The sequence below is a fragment of the Eriocheir sinensis genome, chromosome 67 (genome assembly GCF_024679095.1).
Source record: "Eriocheir sinensis breed Jianghai 21 chromosome 67, ASM2467909v1, whole genome shotgun sequence".
NCBI lineage: Eukaryota > Metazoa > Arthropoda > Malacostraca > Decapoda > Varunidae > Eriocheir > Eriocheir sinensis.
In genome coordinates this window covers 8,582,960-8,597,651 of record NC_066575.1, presented here as the reverse complement: position 1 = coordinate 8,597,651, position 14,692 = coordinate 8,582,960, and the positions used below count along the sequence as shown (strand labels likewise).

Genomic DNA, 14,692 nt, shown 5'->3' with positions numbered 1-14,692 from the left:
TAAATACAATATATATAATTTTGATTTAAATCATGATTTTTTACTCTGATGTAAATCGATTTAAATCAAAACAACCCTGTCTAATCCTTTAAAACTTTCCTGCCTCTTTTATTGTTTTTCTTTTATTTCCACCCGTTCACCTCTGCTCTGTTTATCTTCTGAGCTTGCCTCCTAATCCTTTGCTTATGTTCGCCTCAGATCCTACAATTAGTTTCTGCGTGTCTATTCGTCTTCCTCGCTGAGCTTCTCGTTATGCCTCGGCGACTTGTTATTATAACTGTGAGCTTCTGATGAGGATTCAGAATACGAGTCGTCCCCCATGACTGTTTATCCTTTGATTTACGCTTGTCTCTAAGCACGTAAATAGTTACTGCATATGCGTCTATACTCGTGCGTCTTCCTTACTGCATATGAGGGATGGAAGGAGAGCATAATTAAAGGGAGAGTAAATAAAATTGGAAGCATACACTATAGCTGCGCGTGACCTCGGTGCTCATCTCCGTCGCATTATCCCTCGAGCCTGTGGTGGGAAGGATATAGGAAAAAGATTGAAATTAAAGAATGAGAAAAGAGGATGAGGATGAGGACGAGGAAGAAAATACGAGTGAAGAAATTTAAGAGATATATGGAGAGTATACGATAGGGAAAGGAAAAGAGGATTTGCTTAGCGGAAGGAGACTGAGAAGACGGAATAAAATAAGAAAGGAAACGGAGGAAGAAGAAAATGTCAACGAAGGGAAAGTTAAGGGATTAAGGGAGACCATAAGGGAAGAAAGACATGATTTAGGTAAAGGCAGCAGAATGGAAAACAGTAAGATGAAATGGAGAAAATGGACGGAAGAGGAAAAAACAAATGTAAAGAAAGAACAAATATGAAGGACTTAGGAAGCACAATAAGGGAGGAAAAAAATAAAATATAGGTTAAAAATGAGGAAGGAAAAAGGACTGAAAAGATTTAATGAAACGCGAGTAGTGACGGAAGAGGAAAAATATACAAATATGAACCAAGGATAAATACGAAGAACTTAGGAAGCATAACAAGGGAGGAAAGAAAGAATATATTGGTCAAGAATGAGAAAGGGAAAATGGATTGAAAAAATGGAATACAATTAAAAAAGAAGACGGAAGAAAAAAAAACATATAAACAAATGATAAATACGAAGGACTTAGGAAGCACAATAATCAAGGAAGAAAGGAATAATATAGGTCAAGAATAAGGAAGAGAAAAGGAAAGAACAGATTGAATGGACTGAGGAATGAAGACGGAAGAGGAAAAGAGAATATATAAACAAAGAAGAAATATGAAGGACTTACAGAGCACAATAAGGGAAAGAAGAGGAAATATATGTAAAAAAAAGAGAAATGTCAAAGAATAAAGAGATTAAAACTTAAGGTAAAAAATAAAAGTAGAGAAAAAAGAGGAAAAGGAAATGAAAAGTAAAGAACGAGAAAGAGAAATTGAGATAGAGAGAAACGCGAAAAGTAAAGAACGAGGAAGAGGAAGAAGAAAGGAGGAAGAAAGGAAAGCTAATGGTAATGAATGAGGAAGAGGAAAAGAGGAAGAGAGGGAAGCTAAGGAAAATCAACTGACCATGATGTAAACAATGAGCCGCGTCTGGCAACACTGGCCCACCGCCGTGACGTCACCACACCTTTTAGGACGATTAAGTTTGTGTTTTTGTTTTTTACGGGGTGACTTTTCCGGGTGTGTGCGTTCCCTGCATGGTTTGTATTTTATTGTTATTGTCTTTCTTTTCATCTTGTTCTTCTTGTTCTTATTCTTGTTCCTCCTGTTCTTTTTGTTCTTCTTATGCCTTTCTTTTACGAGTTCTAGTTCATCAGAGAGAGAGAGAGAGAGAGAGAGAGAGAGAGAGAGAGAGAGAGAGAGAGAGAGAGAGAGTTCATCAGAATAAGAAGCCCAGGTAGTAAGAAATAAAACACTGAAGAAGAAGAGTGACGAGGGGAGGAAGAAGGAGAAGGAGGAGGAGGAGGGGAGAAGAGAAGGAAGAGGAAGGAGGTTAGGGGAAAGAGAAAGAGAGGGAGAGAGAAAAAAAAGTTGAAGGGAAGGAGAGAGAGAGTACGGAAGGGAGGGATGGAAGGGAATGGGAGGAAATAAAAGGATAGGAAGGGATGGAATGGAAAGGAAGTGACTGCAAGGGTTGGGAAGGAGAGGGAAGAGGCAGGGGAAGGGATGGAAGGAGAGAAGGAAAGGGTAGGAGGGGAAGGGAAAGGAAGGGAGGGAAGGAAGGGGATGGAAGGGGAGGAAGGGAGGGAGAGAAGGAAAGGGTAGGAGGGGAAGGGAAAGGAAGGGAGGGAAGGGAGAGGAGGAAAGGGTAGGAGGGGAAGGGAGGGAAGGAAGGGGATGGAAGGGGAGGAAGGGAGGGAGAGAAGGAAAGGGTAGGAGGGGAAGGGAAGGGAGAGGAGGAAAGGGTAGGAGGGGAAGGGAGGGAAGGAAGGGGATGGAAGGGGAGGAAGGGAGGGAGAGAAGGAAAGGGTAGGAGGGGAAGGGAAAGGAAGGGGAAGGGTAGGTAGGGAGGGTCATGCAACGTAACGATTTCACCCTGTCACGCACCACCCCTCTGACCCCTCTCTTCCTTCACCCCTCCCCCCCATCTTCCCTCCCCCTCCCCCCTCACCCCCTCCCTCCACATCACTGACCTCTCTTTCCCCTGTATCGTTGCCCCTCCCTCTCCCCTCTCTCTCTCCCCTTCTCACCTCTCCCCCTCTTTCTCTCCCCTCATTCTAGTTTGTGTTCACCTGGTTGATCCCTTCCTCCCCTCCCTTCCTCCCCTCCCTTCTCTCCGTCTTCCTCCTCCTCCTCCTCCTCCTCATTCCTCCACTGTTTGTTCCTCCCCCCCCTCCCCTTCGTCTTTCCTCCTCTCTTCCTCCTCGATGTTTCTTCTCTCCCTCCTTCTTCTCTCTCCCTCTTCTCCCTCTCTTTCCTCTCCCTTCTTCTTATCATTTCGTTGCCTAGTTTCCCTCTTTTTCCCTTCCTTTTTTCCTCCTCCTCTTTCTCCTCCCTTCTTCCTTCCTTCTTGCCTCCTTTCTCATTCCTCTTTTGTTTTATTTGCCTGTTATGCTCTCTTCGTCCTAAGCAAACAAAGCCCATCTTATATTACTTCATGTCCTTCGGTTTTTGTTCATTTTTCTTCTCTATTTTTTTCTTCCTTTTTTATCTTTCATTGTATCTTTCTTCCTTCCTCCCTTTCTCCTTATGTTGTTCCCTCCGTCATTCTCTTTCTCCTCACTTTTCTCTTTTCCTTCTTCCTCTCCTACATTTCTCTCTCTTTCCTCTTCTCCTTCCTCTTCTTGTTCCATCATTATCTTCCTTTCTTCACTCTTTCCTCTCCTTCCTCTACCTGACCCTTTTCCTCCACTTCCTCTTCTTCCTCTTCCTCTTCCTCTTCTCACTTGTCTTTCTCTTCCCTCATTCTCTTCCGTCCTAGTGACCCTCCTCCTCCTCCTCCTCCTCCTCACCTTCTGTTTATTCTTCCTGACCTCCTCCCTCAGTCATCTCTCCCCTCCTCCTCCTCCTCCACCTCATCCCTTCCACCCTCCTCCTATCCTTGACTCTTTATACCTTGCCCGTGCTCCCCCTTCCTCCTCCTCCTCCTCCTCCTCCCCTCTCCTCCTCCTGCTCACTGTTAGTCACGATCTTCTTCACCAGTTCACGTTATACCTTTGCCTTGCTGTGTTGCGTCTGGTGATTCTCCTGGTGAACGGTGACTTGGTGAACGGTCAAAGGAGGAGGGGCCGTTCTTGTGGTGACCTGGAGGCGTTGTACCTGGTGAAAAAGGGGGTCAGGGGTGGGAGGGGGGTAAGATTGGGTGACGGGTGATGTGGCTGGTAATGGAAGGAGGTGTGGTGCGTAAGATTGAGCGATTTGTGATGTGGTGTAGCTTGTGATGTGACTGGTAAATAAGGGACTGGAGGGGTGGCTAAGGAAAATAGGAGTTAAGAAACGGAGTAAGAAAAGGAAGGAAGGAAGGAAGGAAGGAGGGGGAAAATACTGAAGAGAGGGAAAATTTAAAGAGATGTGGTTAAATTTTGATGATGATGGTTGACACAGTGGTGATGAAAAGGTGTGTTTGTGTTCTGGTTATTTCAAGGTGATGTGGTTGGCTCTCCTGGTCTGGAAGGAAGAAGGAAAATATTGAAGAGAGGTAAAATTTAAAGAGATGTGGTTAAATTTTGGTGATGATGGTTGATACACTGATTAAGAAAAGGTGTGATTGTGTTCTGGTGATCTGAAGGTGATGTGGTTGGCTCTCCTGGTCTGGAAGGAAGAAGGAATATATTGAAGAGAGGGAAAATATTGAGAGATATGGTTAGATTTTGGTGATGCTGTTGATACACTGATTAAGAAAAGGTGTGATTGTGTTCTGGTGATCTGAAGGTGATGTGGTTCGCTCTCCTGGTGTGGTTAAGAGAAGTATGTGGTGGAGCGTTAAAGAGATGTGGCTGTGTCTTGGTGGCGTTCCTGACAATGCCGCTTAAGGTGAATTCGTGCAAATTAAACACGCTTCCGCAATGAGAACATAATTATAATGGCAAGTCTTTGAAAGGTTTGCTCCGTTCCAGTAATGTATACCAAACGTGCAAATGTGAAGTGAATTAGTGAATTAATTTATTGCTCTTAAAAGTATTCAAAACCGTCTCATTAAACGTTGGGTAAGTCTTTGTGTGATTTTGGTTCGCGTTAATGTGAGAGGAAACGTGCAAAGTGAGAATTTGATCGGATTTTTACATCGTAGTACTGATTCAAAACGTGATATTCAAGCTCATGTAAATAAACTAATCTGAATCTTGATTGAGAGGCAAAACCATCAATTTGCTTCGCGTTAATCTGAGCAAAACGTACAAAGTGAGACGCTAATTTGAATGATGCCCTAATTTGCGCTCTCTCACAAAATCCGCATAATTCAAACTCGCGCCAATTACACAACTTCGGTTCGCGTTAATGAGAGCAAAACGTGGAAGGTGAGAAGTTAACTAGATTTCCTTGAACAGCGCATCACTCAAACTTACATCACACGAAAGGCTTTTGTGGGACCTAGTTTGGGGTGTAGCGATCCGTGTTTCCCGGCTATTGGTGTTGCTGTGTGGATGAAGTGGGAAGTATTGCCAAGAGGGAAAAGATAAAGATGGAGAGGGCAAGTAAGGCGGCTGTATGTCTGATATTAGAGAAGGCACAGGTGTATCAGTGTGTTTGTGTGCTGGTGAAATGAATGTAGCTGTGCTGTGAATGTGTGTTGGTGAAATGGAAGGTTGTTTTTGGTGATATGAGAAAAGATGAATATTGGTTTGTTTATGTGCTAGTGAACTTAATGTAGTTGTATAAATGAAAATGGCTTTGGGCTGGATAGATATATGGGGTCTTTGGTGATAAAAGAATAGGTGAAGCTGTGTGTATTAGTGTGTTTGTATGCTGGTGAAATGAATGTAGATGTATATATTGTTGTGGCTGTGTGCTGTTGAAGTGAATGCCTGTATTGGTGACATGACAAAAGATGAAACTGTGTATGTTAAAGTGTATGTGACTATGTGTACTAGAAAATGAATGAAATTGTATATACTGAAAGTGTTGTATGCTCTGTTTTAATGATACGGGTAGTGATTGAACCGTGTATGTTGATAACCGATTTAATAGTGTAATTTCCTGTGTAATCCGACAATCCGTGTGACTGTGCGTGCTGGCGAAATGGCTACACCCGTCAACCCATCACTCACATATACCCCACTTCGAGACCCGCAGTGAAGGTGAACGGGGGAGAGTAGTGAAGCATTTTGGTGACTCAGTTCGACCCTCCAAACCGATGAAAGCCGTAATTTGTGACGTGAATATGCTGATTGTGGAGATTGAAAAGCGAGCCAGTGGAAAAATGCAAGCTTGTGGTGGTGGTGGTGGTGGAGGTGGAGGTAGTGGTGAGGGTCATAGCGATCGAGAACAGAGACTAAGAAGTGATGAATGCGTGGTGCTTTAGTGGTGATGGTGGTGATGGTGGTGAAGGTTGTGGTGATGATGGAGAGGAAGAGAAGGGAAAAGGAAGAGAGGGAGAGTAAAGGAAGCCGGATCAATACGTTTGTAGCAACTTTCCTGCAGAGATTGTGTTGGTGGTGAAGGAAGTGATGTAAGGCGAGGGTGGTACTGGTGGTGGTGGTGATTATGTTGTGGTGGTGAGCTGAAACATGGCGTGAGCTAAAACTACGTGCAGTGTTGATAAGAAATGAAATACTGAAGAGGGCAAGAGAAAAAACATAACAAAAGCCATAATAAAGAAAGAAAGAAAGATAAAAGAAGGAAGGAATAATGAGAGAAAGTGAAGATATATGAAAAAAAGAAAAGAGGAGAAAAGGAGAAAAGTAAGAAATGAAATACTAAAGAGGGCGAGAGAAAAAACACAACAAAAGCCATCATAAAGAAAGAAAGAAAGAGAAAGGAAGGAAGGAATAATGAGAAAATGAAGATATATGAAAAAAAGAAAAGAGGAGAAAAGGAGAAAAGTAAGAAATGAAATACTAAAGAGGGCGAGAGAAAAACACAACAAAAGCCATAATAAAGAAAGAAAGAAAGAGAAAGGAAGGAAGGAATAATGAGAGAAAGTGAAGATATATGAAAAAAAAGAGGAGAAAAGGAAGAGAGGAAGGAAAGTGAGCAAAAAAGAAACAAGAAAAACATGAAAAAATATAAAGCAAACAAGAGAAAAATATGAAAAAAAGGACAATAATGAATATAGCGTTAGTGATTATTAAGGAAAATAAGATGATAGTGACGATTATAGTGAATGTGATGGCGATGGTGAAAGAAGATGGTGAAGCTTTGTTTTTTGAATATGAAGAATGTGAATAACACACACACACACACACACACACACACACACACACACACACACACACACACACACACACACGCACACACACACACACACACAGGAGGTGAACCAAGCTGATGGAAAAGAGGAATAGAATGGAAGAAGAATAGAGGGAGGGAAGGAGGGAGGGAGGGAGGGAGGGAGGAAAGAAAAGTAAGGAGGAATTTTTCTTATCGATTTTGATGATAATGCATTCTCTCTCTCTCTCTCTCTCTCTTCTTTCTTTTATCTCCTTTTTTAAACTTCCATTTGTCTTTTTTTTTTTAGGTTCTTTAATTGTTTTCTTTTGTCTTTTATCTGTTACTTGTTCTCTGCTTTCATTAATGTTTTCTTTCTCCTTTGTTTTTGTTTTCTTAATTGTCTTCTCCGTCTTTTGTTTGCTCCTTTTTATCAGTTGCAATGTTTTTTTTCTCCCTTCTCATTTTTTTCTTTTGTTCCTGTATCCTCTTCATCATTTTCCTCCATATATCCTTCATCGCCTTGCTGTTTTTCTCTCATCTTTTTTCTTCCCTCTTTCTTTTTCCTTCTCTTTCCATTTCCATTTTTTATTAATTTCCCCACCATCTTTACTTTTTATCTCTCTTCCTTTTCTAGTTTTCTCAAATTCATTATTATTCCTTTCTCTCCACCTCCCTTTACGTCTCCCACATTCTTCCTTATGCTTCGTTTAATTCCTTTTTATTTCCTTTCTTTGTTTTTTTCCTTCCTCATATTTCTTCTTTGCATCTCTTATATTCGTCTGTTACTTCGAGTCTCTCTCCTCTCTTTCTTCCTTCTCTTCCTTCCTTTCTCCCTGCCTCCCTTTACGCCTCCTACATTCTTATTTATGCTTCGTTTACTTCTTTTTAATGTCCTTTCTTTCTATCTTGTTTCTTTCCTTCGTCCTCTTTCTTCTTTGCATCTCTTATATTCGTCTATTACTTCGTCTCTCTTTCCCTCTTTCTATCTTCTTCCTTCTCTTTTATGTTCCTGTGGTAATCATTTCTCTGTCTAGCCAACTTTTTTTGTTTACGTTTATCATTTGTCTTTATCACGTTTCTTCTTTTTCGAATGCGTTATTTTTCTTCTCTTTCTATCCATCTTCTGACAAGTTTAATTTGTCATCAGGCTCTGTGTCCTTCATTCGTATCTCATTTTCTTTCCTGCTCTTCCATTTTTCACTCACCTCCATTATTATTATTATTATTATTATTATTATTATTATTATTATTATTATTATTATTATTATTATTATTATTATTATTATTATTATTATTATTATTATTATTATTATTGCTACTACCATGACTACTCCTTTGATCGCACCTGTTCTCACCTGCCCCAATTAACTCGGAATTATACCTGCGCTTCCCGGATGAACCCTGAGTCCTTTTATCTATAACGCTATTGGCTGGGAAAATGATGTAATGATGAAAGAGGCTACTGTGTGTGTGTGTGTGTGTGTGTGTGTGTAAGCAGGCAAACTTCAAACAGTTACTTTTGTACTGAAATAACAACATTGTTTCGTTGCTAGGCTGCTCTCTCTCTCTCTCTCTCTCTCTCTCTCTCTCTCTCCAATACCCTCATATTCATTATTGTTGTTTTTGGAATTGAAAATATTATTGTTGTTGGTCTCGTTATATTTGTCGCTGGCGTGGATTCTTGTTTTTATTTATGGCGCTGTTGGTGATGATATTGTTGGCGGTAGTGTTTGTGGTGGTGGAGGTGATGGTGTTGGAGGTGCTTATTGGTATTGTATGGTGGTAGTGTATTTGTTGTTGGTGGTAGAGGTGGTTGTGATGACGATGATGATGGTGGTGGTGGTAGTGATGGTGATGGAGGCGATGTTAGTGATGTTGCTATTGTTGTTGTTATTTTTGCAGTAAGGGAAGCAACTCAAGGGCAAACACAAAAATAACAACAATAACAACAAAAATCCCTCTCGAACCAAAACAGAGAGAACGAGAAGCCAAAAAGAGAGGTCGATTTCGGTGTTGTTGTTGTTGTTGTTGTTGTTGTTGTTGTTGGTGGTGGTGGTCGTGGTGGTGGTGGTGACGGTGGTGGTGGTGGTGGTGGTGGAGGACAGACAAGTTAAGTCCAGTGGAAGCAACAGCCTCGCTATCAGAAGCTCACACAACACACGCCTTTGGGTTTGATGGAGCGAGAGGAAGAGAAGGAGGGAGGGAGGGATGAAGGTGAGGAAGATAGGAGGAAAGGAGGCAGGAAGGGAGGAAGGAAGGAAGGACAGCTGGCAAGCAAGCAAGAATGATTGAAACTACGAAGAAAGAAAGACTAAAAAGATGGCAATATGGAAGAGAGGAAGGAAGGAAGGAAGGAAGGAAGAAAGAAAGAGAAGATAGAAGGAAGAATGACAGGACACATAGGAAGAAAGGAAGGAAGAAATGCTGACAAGCAGGCAAAAAGGAAGAATGGAGAGAAAAGACAAACAAAATAAAACTCAGTAATGAAATAATTGAATAAGCTGGAGCATAGAGGAGGAAAATAAGTAAGGGAGGGAGAGTGAGTGAGTGTGTGGGTGAGTCAATTAGTGAGTGAGTGAGTGAGTGAGTTAGTGGACGAATTAGGAATAGCTGAAAGAAAAATGTGATGAGAATAAAGAAAACAATGTGATAAAAGACAATAGAAATAAATAAACTGGAAGATAAGTAATTTATTGAACGAGAATGAGTGAGGAAAAAAAGGAGAGGTTGAAATGTGTGAGGGTAAGGAAGTGGAGGAAAGGAAGAGGGAAAGGGGAGGAAAGGAGGAGGGAAGGTTGAAAGAAGTTTGAAGAGGGCGTGAGAAGAAAAGTGAGAAGGAAGAGGAAGTAGATAAAGGGAATGAATAAATGATTTGGGTTACGGTAAATGGTATAGAGAAACCGAAGAAAGAGAAAGGAAATGGAGGGAAGAGGAGAGAAAGTGATAAAGAGCAAATGGGGAAGAATGAAGTGATAAAATAATGCAAAAAAGACAGGTGGTGAAAGTATAAGAAGAAAAATGGGAAGGGTTAGTGTAGAAAGGAAGAAAAGAGGAAGATAGGAAGAGGGAAAAAGAGAAATGGAGGAGGAGAAGCGAGGAGTGAAATGTTGAAATAAAAAGAATGAAAATGTAGGTTGGGAAAGTATTAGAAGAAAAAAATGGGAAGGGTTAATGAAGAAGAAAGGAAGAAAAGAGGAAGATAGGAAGAGGGAAAAGAGGAATGGAGGAGGAGAAGCGAGGAGTGAAATATTAAAGGGAATGAAAATGTAGGTTGGGAAAGTTTAAGAAGGAAAATGGGAAAGCTTAATGAAGAAGAAAACGGAGAAAAAGAGGAGGATGAAAAGAGAGAAAAGAGGAAATGAGAGGGAGAATTGAAGAATGAGGTGTTGAAATAAAAGGAATTAGAATGCATGTATAGAGAGATTGAAGGAAACGAATCTAACCCCATGCATGAGGCAACAGGGAGAGAGCGAAACAAGGCAAGCTGGGCGAGGAAGAAAAAAAAAGTAGGTGAGAGGGAAGCGAGGAAAAAGGAGTTAAAAGCAAGCGAAGGGGGACTAGAGGAAACACGTAGAAAGGAAATGAAAGAAAAAAAAATAGTAGGGAGAGTGAGGATATCCAGATGGTTATAAAAAGGGGAGACATGGAGGAGTTTGATAAAGGAAAGAGAAAAGAGAGAAAAAAAATGAGGAACATGAGAGAAAAGAATAATTAAGGTTAAGTGAAGAGTGGGAGAGAGAGGACAGTGATAAAGGAAAGGGAAATAGAAAATAAATAAAAAGTGAGGTATAGAATAAGCAATAGAAGGAGGAGGCACTTGAGAGAATGATGTTAAAATAAGTAATAGAGAAATGAGAACAACAAAACAAAACAGGGAGATATAATAACATGGAGAGAGACGGAAGTGATTAGGGAAAGAGGACGTGATAAAAGAGAGGAGAGAGGTGCATCAAACAGAAAGGATGAAGGAGCACGAGGGAAAATTCATAAGGGTAAGTGAGGAGGTTTAGGGAGAGAAGGGAGAACGGGATAAGATGAAGGGGAGAAAAGGAGGGAGGTAATGCGTGTTGATAGGAGGGAAAATGAGGAGAGTGGGGAGCTGGCGTGAAGTCGATGATGCTTCTAAACTTTTACTTGCTGGAAAAAATAAGGAACGAGAGAGGAAAGGAGTAAGTTGAAGGGGGGAAGGAGGAGGAAGGAACGGCGTGTTAATATGAGGGGAAAGAGGAAAGTAGTGAATGGAAGAGGAGGAGAGGTGGAAAGGATTGTTGATAGGAGGAAAAACAGAAAAATTGGTACGGGGAAGGGAAGGAGGAAAAAACACGTATTGATATGAAGAAAAAGAAGAAAATAGTGAGTGGAAGAGGAAGAGAGGTGGAAAAGAATGTTAGTAGGAGGAAAAACAGAAAAAAATGGTAAGAGGAAGGGAAGAAGGGAAAAAAAACACGTATTGATATGAAGAAAAAGAGGAAGAGAGGTGGAAAAGAATGTTAATAGGAGGAAAAACAGAAAAAAATGGTAAGAGGAAGGGAAGAAGGGAAAAAAACACGTATTGATATGAAGAAAAAGAGGAAGAGAGGTGGAAAGGATTGTTGATAGGAGGAAAAACTGAAAAAAATGGTAAGGGGAAACATTTGAAACATTTGAAACATTTTATTATACTTGTAATTTGTATATACATGAAGGGAAGGAGGGAAGAAACCACGCACTGATAATGAGGGGAAAGAGGAGAGTAGCGAGTGGAAGAGAAGGAGAGGTGGAAAGGCCAGCTGATGAGAGGAAACAGAAAAAAAAGTCGTTTGTGGGAATGGAAGGAAGAACGAAAAGATTCTCGATATAACCCCGAAATTAACCTCTCTTTTGTCCTCTCCTTTATACTGTCTTGGAGCAGTGTTTATTAGGGTTTTTTTCTCATTTTGTGTTCGCCCTTGAGCTGCTTCCTTTGCTATAAAAAAAAAATAAGGGGACAGAGGAAAGTCTTGAGCGGCCGTAAAGTTGATGGCGCTACTAAACTTTACGAAACATCACCGTCCTCGTCACCTAAAGCCTTTGAATACCCCAGTCACCACCCCTTAAACCTCTGACTGCCTTCTGCTGCTGCTGGTTCTGTAAACACGCCAGCCTTGAGCCGCCAAGAGAGACGCAGACAGGACACAACACACTCACTAATTATACTGAACTAGAAACTCAAAGCGATAAGTTCCTCTGTCATGAATGATGTTGTAACGTTTATGAAGCCTCGCTCGTTGCTTATCTGTTTAACCTTTGATGACGCAGTGCTCCTCGTCCTGACCCCACTCAGAAATGACAGATAGACAGACAGAGCACGACGCAAGCTGATTAGGACTATAAATTAAAGGAAAACTCATAATTCTATCAACCCGTCCGCTGCGATTGGAACGAATTTGGCTTTCACTGTTAGCCTGATAACATATACTCCCATGTCTTCCTCTGCCTCTGTGATGGATAGTGGACTGTTTTCCATGTGGTACTGGTATGCATGACTTTACATTTTTCCTCATTAAATTGTAGCAGCCACTCTTTGATCCATTCCTAGAGCTTGGTGATGTCTTCTGGTAGGAAATCCGCAGTCAATGGGTTAAAAAAGGCGTAACTTATATATGACAACCCTATTCGTCCTTACCTTTTGACTGTGTGGCTCTCATTTTAACGCTACTAGAAAAGGCAGAAAGAGAACACAAGAAAAGCTGATAAAGAGAGGCTGAAAATTTAATGGTAAACTTGTATATTGTAAAGAAGAGCCATAACATTCATTGAACATCCCTATTTACTCTGAACTTTTGACTATGTGATTTTCATTTTGACACAAGTAAAAGAAAGAAAGAGTTTTTAACTAAACCTATTAAAGAGAGGCTGAAAAATTGATGGTAAACTCGTATATTGCAAAGAAAAGCCATAACATTCATAGAACATCCCTATTTGCTCTGAACTTTTTATTCTGGGGCTCTCATTTTATTACAACTAAAAGAAAGAAAGAGCCTTTTACGAAACCTGTTAAAGAGAGGCTGAAAAATTGATGGTAAACTCGTATATTGCAAAGAAAAGTCGTAACATTCATAAAACATCCCTATGCTTCTTTACCTTTTGCTTCTGGAGTTCTCATTTTGACACAACTAAAAGAAAGAAACAGACCCTAACGAAAACTGTTGAAGAGAGGCTGAAAAATTTATGGTGAACTCTTTTGTATTGCGAAGAAGATTCGTAACATCCATAAAACATCCCTATTCTGCCTTTCCTTTTAACTCTGTGGGTCTCATTTTAATATCACTTAAGGAGAGAAATAAACCACAACGGAAACTGATAAAAGACATGCTCAGAAATATAGGAAAACTTATAACGCTAAAAAGGACGTAACGTGTATAAAAACTTCAATCATTACCCTTAACTTTTAACTTTCCGGTCCTCGTTTTGACACCACTAAAAAGGGAAAGCAGGCACAGCAACGCACTGATGAAAATACGCCCATTAAGGACAAGCTCCTGCCGAGAGAACGACGCCGTAACTTTTAGAAAACACTCCCTCAATTACAAGAGTGGTGGTGGTGGTGAGGGTGTTTGCGAGCAAGTGGAAATCAGATTAACCGCAAATGAAAAATTGGATTAATTAGTCAGAATGAGAACGAGGAAAAAAGGAAACCCGAAAAAAAGGGAAAAACGGAAGAATTCTGTTTTAATTCATTCAAATCAATTTATTAAAATGAAGAACTAGAAAATTTCCTTTGCATATTTCAGAGAGAGAGAGAGAGAGAGAGAGAGAGAGAGAGAGAGAGAGAGAGAGAGAGAGAGAGAGAGAGAGAGCAAGGGGAAAGACAGGAACAGTGAATGCTGGCTGGATTAGCATAATTTTGTGTGTGTGTGTGTGTGTGTGTGTGTGAGAGAGAGAGAGAGTAAGTGTATGTGTATGTGTGCGTGCGTGTGTTTGACGGGGAGGAAGACTAATGTGGCGTCTTGGGAAGGATTTGTTGCACGAGGATTTGTCAAAGGCTGTAATATGGGTGTGGGATGGGGTGATGTATGTGCCAGTAATTCTCTCTCTCTCTCACAGTCAGTAAGGGAGTAAGGTCAGGGGAGGATTTTAACCAGTATTGATCCTACGGGGGAGGAGGAGGAGGAGGAGGTGTGTATGTGTGTGCGTATTTACTCCTACCCTACTGACACACACACACACACACACACACACACACACACACACACAGGCATGCAAAAATGCAGCTATACACGCATGGCGCTACCACCCACACCTTCACCATGATTTTCAACTCCCTTCCTCCTCCTCTCTTTCTTTTTCCTTCGTTCTTTCTCATTTTCTTTCTTCTTTTTATTATCTTTTTTTTTCTATATATTTTCTTTCTCTATCTTTTTCTTTCTCTATATCTTTTTTTCTTTTTTCTTTATGTATCTTTTTCTTTCTTTCCTACTTTCCTTATTTTCTTTTTTCCTTTTCTCTGTCTATATATTCTTTCCCTTTCTTACTTTTTTTTTCTTTCTCTCTTTCTTTCTTTCTTTCTTTCAATCTTTTCTGTATTTCCCTTTTACCTACAGGAAAAACAACAAGAACATCAACAACAACAACAACAACAACAATAATAATAATAATAATAATAATAATAATAATAATAATAATAATAATAATAATAATAATAATAATAATAATAACAACCCCAGCAACATAAACAACAACAACAATCCTAACAGCGGCAACACAGGTGAGAGAGAGAGAGGGAGAGAGAGAGAGACCTAATTAGCATTCCTTGATGGCGTAGCAAGTGACCTGGACTCCACCTGTGATGTCTTTACCTGCGAGTCACCTGCTGCTGCCCGGCCTCACCCTCACCTGATA

The 14,692-nt window shown here is 40.5% G+C and overlaps 1 protein-coding gene and 1 long non-coding RNA gene across 2 annotated transcripts in view; one reads left to right on the top strand and one right to left on the bottom strand.

Moving 5' to 3' along the window:
• Positions 1-14,692, bottom strand: part of LOC126988054 (uncharacterized) — a 94,393-nt gene that overhangs the window by 29,572 nt on the left and 50,129 nt on the right. The gene's annotated exons all lie outside the window — the stretch shown is intronic.
• LOC126988053 (transient receptor potential cation channel subfamily V member 5-like) overlaps positions 14,523-14,692 on the top strand; it is a 97,753-nt gene continuing 97,583 nt past the window's right edge. Inside the window, exon 1 of the mRNA XM_050845849.1 lies at positions 14,523-14,692. This exon is cut by the window's right edge and continues 158 nt beyond it. The gene's annotated coding sequence lies outside the window, so the exon portion shown is untranslated.